The sequence below is a fragment of the Sorghum bicolor genome, chromosome 3 (genome assembly GCF_000003195.3).
Source record: "Sorghum bicolor cultivar BTx623 chromosome 3, Sorghum_bicolor_NCBIv3, whole genome shotgun sequence".
Lineage (NCBI taxonomy): Eukaryota > Viridiplantae > Streptophyta > Magnoliopsida > Poales > Poaceae > Sorghum > Sorghum bicolor.
This window is the reverse complement of record NC_012872.2, coordinates 58,185,580-58,192,219: the sequence shown is the minus strand read 5'-3', so window position 1 is coordinate 58,192,219 and position 6,640 is coordinate 58,185,580. Positions and strand designations below refer to the sequence as shown.

Sequence of the window (6,640 nt, the reverse complement as noted above, 5' to 3'; positions counted from 1 at the left end):
TTGTACAACAGAGGGACATGTCTAGATTTGATCCGCGTGAACTCACGAACGGATCGATCATGTGTTATATACAGTATATATAATATCAGGACGGAACCAATAACCGAGCGATTCAGGTCTTGTCCTAGCAACAAATGCTGCCACCCGCAAGTCACTGACCGGGTGAAGACACCAGCAACAATGACTGCCGGACGCAAGGTTGTGAAGTATGACGATGACACGCTAGTACGTATTATACTAGTCAACGTATGACTTCCACACGACATACTAGTACTAGTAAGGAACCATGCGTGGGGCCTCCATTCTCCAGGGGCCGTTAGCATCAACATCACGTAAGTAGAGGTTAAGAGGAGACACAAGTTCAAACAAATGCATCTCCCAAAATTACATAGAAGAGAATGTTCTACTAATGGGAAGGAAGATCTGATACTTCATTTAATGTCATGTGACCCTTTAAACCGCCTCTTGGCCCTGTTGGCCCTCCTGTTGGCCCAAACCTGCATCCAACATTACCGAAATTCAGACGAAAGAAGTAATCTAAAAATTGAATCAACTGATGTCATGTAAGTAGAAAACTAAATTGAATAGAAACTAAAACTAGTTAACTCCAACCACTTTCTCAATTTAGTTTCAAAACGTTATTTCTGCATCAGTAGGTTTAGAGTCTTAACAAAATTGATCAGATAACAAAGAAACCTACTTCAACAGCTAAATCAATTATTAAAGTAATCAACAACAATTTTGGGATATTATTATTATAATAATAAAAATAAACACCAGAAGCTCCAGCAAAGAGGAATGAGATCTGACTATCGGCTTTCAGAAATTTATATACGAGAGAATTCCCTATCCGCCATTGAAAATAGCTGTTCTTTCTCTGCCATCGTAAAGTTAAATTTTCCTTACTAGCCATCAAGATAAATTTTCTTGACCTCCCTACCACTCTCGTTAGCTCCCTTACTCATCCAACGAGTTTCTCCTGTTTCTCAAATGACCAAAATACACTCTCTTGCCTTATCCCCTGGCCATATGAATCTCGCCTCTGTCTTTCTGTTTCCTCTCGCGATTCACCTAGGGTTTGGGCAGAGCAGGGCAAGCGCCGCGCACGGGCGTCTGAGCAGTGCGTGCAGGGGTCGAGCAGCAAGGTGACAAGGTGAAGGATTGGCTACTAGATGCAACACTAGGGCCAAAGGAATTGCAAAAGAAGATTAAGGAACACCACAAAGTGAAGATCCATTACAAGAGAGTTTATATGGGTAAGGATCTTGCACTCAGAGAACTATATGGTGACTGGAATAGTAGCTTTGACAATCTTTATAAGTTTAAGGCTGTTGAGAGATCATATCCTAGTTTAGTAATCATCATTGACCATAACACAATAAAGGGCAAGATCAGATTGTTCTTTGCTTTAAAACCTTGCATAGATGGATTCCTTAGTGGTTGTAGGCCGTATTTGGCAATAGATAGCATTTCTTGACAGGCAACTTCAAAGGGCAGCTAGCTACTGCTTCCGCAGTTGATGGTCATAATTGGATGTTTCCAGTGGCTTTTGGAGTGATGGATTCAGAAACCAATGATAATTGGATTTGGTTCATGAAAATGCTTAGGGAGGCAATAGGCTCACCAAGTGTGTTAGCTATTTGCACTGAAGCTGGGCAACCAGTCATGGCAGGAGTCTCAAGTATTTCCAGAAGCTGAACATAGGGAGTATATGTTCCATTTGGTGACCAACTTTAAGAAGTAGAGAGGTAAGGTATCTGATGATCACCTTTGGGCAGCAGCCTACTCATGGCACCCACACTTCTTTGAGAAGCACTGTTCAGTAATGGAGCAAGCAACAGCAACTGAATATCTTAGGAATTGGCACAAAAAGTTGTGGACTAGAAGCCAATTTTCAACTAGATGCAAGGTTGACTACGTAACCAACAATCTAGCAGAGAGCTTCAACAATTGGATAAAACAGTATAAGTCCATGAACTTGGACGACTTAAATGGACAAGATCAAACAAATGCTTATGGTAAAGTGGAACCAAAGGAGAAAAGTTGCCATAAAGTTGGAAGGTTCGATTCTACCCCCAAATCATCAAGAAATTGAATGAAAGGAGCAGGGACTTGACTTGGATGTCTCGGAGTGCTCAAGTGAAGTTGGTGAGGTATCTCTACTAAGTGATAGTGGCTTTAGCTGTGTTGTAAACTTGCAAGATAGGACCTGCACTTGTAGAAAATGGCAGGTTTGTGGCATCCCTTGCGTCCATGCCATTGCTTTTATCACATCTTTGACCAATGTACCTCTTGAGAACTATGTGGACTCCTATTATTCTGTACAAAAATTTAAAGCCTATGATCACCTAATCCCAGCGATGCCAGACAAGTCCCAATGGCCCAAAGGTTGCCATGGATTCTTCCACCCCTTTTAAAAAGCACGGCTGGTAGGAGGAAGACAAAGGTTTAAAGGCTCTAACGGGAGGCAACACAACTAGAAAGAAAGGACAACACAAGTATCCTATTTGCAAGGACTATGGGCATCATTGGCACAAATGCAAAAAGGGTGACCCAGCTGACATTGCAGAAATGATGTCTGTGAGGTACTAAGCTGCAGACTTTTGTTAGCTTTTTTCGGTTATTGTTTATGCAGTTATACATGTTTTCTTTTGGTCAAAACATGTATCTAATTAGAAAACCATATAGAACATACCCTTCCTTTCCTTTCCCATTCACACAGCAAAACAACCAGAAGTAAGAAGCCAACGAAACCCCAACTGAAACCATTGATAACAATGGAATCGATTCCTTTTATCTTTTCATAATCTTTGAAACTGACTTGCAATACACTATATGTTAACCATCCATAACTTGAAAGAGCTGTGCATCCAAGATTAACTTCTGATAAATGCCTCAAGGTATTTGTTAGGTTTCCACAGCTCCAAAGACAAAGACTGACAACAATCATATGCATCAGCCACACAATATAACAAAGATGTTTTGCATTGATAAAACTTGTTTAAAACCAACTTATGATCTGTAATGGTAATGGGTATTTTGGGATAACTAGGCCTTATGCTTTGCCAAGAGATTGAGAGAGACTAGAATTGTTTCTTCATAATTCATTGCTTGGTTATATCAATAGAGTCTACACATATTTATGTCCCTTCTACTTCATCTTTTTTGCTAAATAACCTATCTGGGACTAATATAAATTGCAAATACAAAGATAACTAAACTTATAAAGATAACTGGGCCGAACTATCAGCCCGTCGGCCCTAGCAGCCTGTTGGCTGCCCATGACATGATCCTAAAAAAGCTCCTATAATCTATCACAGAGTCTCGACCTATAATTATTTTAGACACTGTTTACTGAAGCATCATTATTTTAAACTTAGTTATCAATGTGTTATGAAATAACATATGAAAGAGAAGTTACTTACAATGGTAGCAGGAGGATCACCAAGCTGATCACACCACCTAAGAGGCCAAAAAAATTAATTACAAAATTATTATAGCTCAGGAAGAAATAATTACAAAATAATGATAGGTCAGGAAAATTAATTACAAAATTGAATATATATGGGCTATTTAGCTGCCTGTGTTTTGAATATAATTCAACATGTTAGTGGTGTGTGCCTATTCTACCCATTTTATTCTGACGAGTCCCTCCGTAACAGCTATCCATCCCACAACAATAAGATAATGTGCTGCTGCCCCTCTCTTCTGTTTTTCTAAGTAGCTGGGAGCTGGGAGTGAGCATGCAAGCTTAAGGAATCAAGTGCCGCAGAAATGGATCCTCTTAATATCATCCGAAAATAGTATATACATACTATGTCACATGAGGCAGCATGCATCTTAAAACAACTATTTGAACATTTATCTATATAGCTAGCTGACTATATGCAATATTTTTATCATCAGAATATTCTGTAAAAGATTTGGATAGTTGCCATTCTGGTCAAGCTATTACCATTCAGAAACTATATTCCTACATACAGTATGCTAGAAATATCTTTAATTCACTTCAACAAATCAATTTGTTAACCTATTGCAGTAGGCTACCACAAACCAGCATTCAAGTGTGGATGGAACATTTTTGCTGTGTAATGAAAAGAACATGCCAGATTTAGCAAGGTTGGTGAAATGCAAGCGTACAGGATGGTGGATTGTTTAGTAGAATGGACTGGAATGTACAGGTCGAACCATTGGGCTATAGTAAAATGTACTCTTATCATGAAAAGAAAAATAGTGTAATTAATTTTAAGCAAGTTAAATTTTGTCTAATACGGTTAGATTCGTGGATTGTATGTACCATGTCTATAGTATGCTCTTCATTTTATTATTAATTGACTGCAACCATAAAACTTGCCAATTTTAAATATAAATATCTCTGATAATGATCGAACCGTAAAACATAAGACTTAACTAACAATAACTAAGATTACTCTTGAATAAAATACTACAGATATCTAGGAAACTCACAGATACTACTACAATCCAGCAAGATACTACTATAAAAACTAGTTGGTTGTACTCTAATCAGTATGATATTACTACAAATAAAAAAATATTACAATTTGTCGACCATGAGTAAAATACTTTAGAAATATAGCACCAAACTCATTGTTTTAATGGTTGCAGGGTTCACACACGTGACTGCACAGGAAGAATCTAGCTTCTACTGTCATAGAATGATCATACTAAAGTTTTACTGTTGCAGATAACATTTTACTCTTGCAGAGAAAAGAGATTTATTGTTTTTACCATTCCAAAGAAAGTTTTACTCTTGCGGAGAAAGAGGTGGAGCTGATTCCTCGAGCTTTCATCAGTTTACGTTTTAGAGAAACAATGAAAATTTATTACATCTTACTACCGCAGGAGGTTGCCAGAATAAATATTAGACCTGACTAGCGCTGAGAATCAAGTGGATGGTTAATTTCAGCATACTTTACTGCTGTGGGATGACATTCTACTACCGCAGAAGTTTGCCGGAATAAAATCAGAGAGGCTAGCACCGCTGAAGCACTGAATAATACTCAATACGCAGCACACGAATTAGCCCGGACTCCAGTTTCAGGATATTTTTTTGAAGAACCTGGAAGGGCTTGTGCCCTTGCAGTTAAATTTATTATATATTAAAAGTTAAAAAATACAAATAGCGAAGCCAGAATCGGGAAGATCAAGAAACATAAAAGGAAACAAAAAAGATAAGAAGAAGAGTACAGCAGAGGATCAAATTAACTGCAGATTTTGGAGCCATTGATCGAATATCATGGCTTACCTCAGGGCTGCAATGACTCTATCTTTCACTTTGTCGTTTTTGTCCTGAAGATTAAAATGAGGATAGAAAATCAGTGTAATCTGAACAAAAATTTGCATCAGACGAACAAAAATTCGCATCAGACGATACATTCCAGACAAGCAAAATATGCAAAATAATATCACTGTATCAACGTTTATTAATTCTTCCTTGAGGAGTTGAGGTGCTCACGGAGTCACAGATCACCCAGCCCATTTTTCATCAGTGGGGGTGGTGGATAGAGAGCGCGGCGAGGCAAGCGAACGTCTGCAGCCCGCAGGCTCCAGCGCTCATCCACCTCCCATGGCCACGGCCATCGCCTGCCGCCTCGCGCCGCGGCCGTTGGCCCCCCGCGCCGGGACTCCGGAGACATGCCCCTGCTCCCGGTTGCGGTCCTTCCCGACCGCGCGGTCTCTACGCCGCGGCCGCGTCCTCTGCCTCGCGGCCCCCGCTCCCGCTGCTGCCTTCACCGACGCCGGCCGCCACCTCCTTTCATCGTACGACTTGAGAGCTAACCAGTAACCTAACCACGCGCACGCATGGCGTCCGCCCTCAGGGAAGGGGAAGGGAGATGGAAGAGGAAGAGTTAGGATGAGGACAGGGCCCGACTGACATCTTTCCTTTCGGCCCTTGTCTCGCCAGCCCGCTAATCCAGAGCCCCAGCCCCAGATCCACACATAGAAGCAGTTGGAAGTGGCCCAATTAGGCAATTACCTTGTCCTGGTCGTGGGAGTGGGATTCCGACTCCGACTCCGAGGCCAGTCGTCCTGCGAGGCGTTGCTGCGGCTGGGGCTGGCATGTGTCACAAGGAGGACTTGTCCCATGAATCTGAGATGAAATTTATCAGTAGGCACCCCGATATTAAAATAAATACTACAGAGCAGAACAAAGATTTACACAGCGATTCACGTACATCTGTCGGTACAACGAGACCAGTATCTGCTGCTTCTCCGTCTTTGTTCGTCATCGGGGATATAGCAATCGATAACAACATGAATATCGCACTGACTATAAACCCTTTACGTCCTACCAGATACATCGCCCTGACAAGGGGGAAACGAAAAGATTACCAGAAAAAAAAAAACCCAGCATTAGCAGCAACAAACACATGCACAAACCGTTCAATCAACCACAGTGAAAGCCAAAAAAAAAATAGTTGGTACGCAAGGGAAAACTAGCAAGGAGATTCGATTAGAAGAGGGAAAAGAGGGAGAGAACGGAAGGAGATCGAGGATGAGATGGCACCTTTCTGCGCGCGTCTCCAGAGCACTGGGCGTGTGCTCGGAGAGGCCAACGCTGGCAACAAGCAAACACCCAGTCGTCCATCTCTGCGGCCGATCCCTTTTATCTCTCAAA

General features: G+C 41.2%; 1 long non-coding RNA gene across 1 annotated transcript; it reads right to left on the bottom strand.

Moving 5' to 3' along the window:
- On the bottom strand, positions 1-6,270 carry LOC110433345. The gene is made up of 5 exons (XR_002450739.1): positions 6,198-6,270; positions 5,477-6,112; positions 5,267-5,310; positions 3,426-3,462; positions 1-497 (listed from the first exon to the last, which is right to left on the bottom strand). It is a non-coding gene; the product is annotated as an uncharacterized LOC110433345 (long non-coding RNA).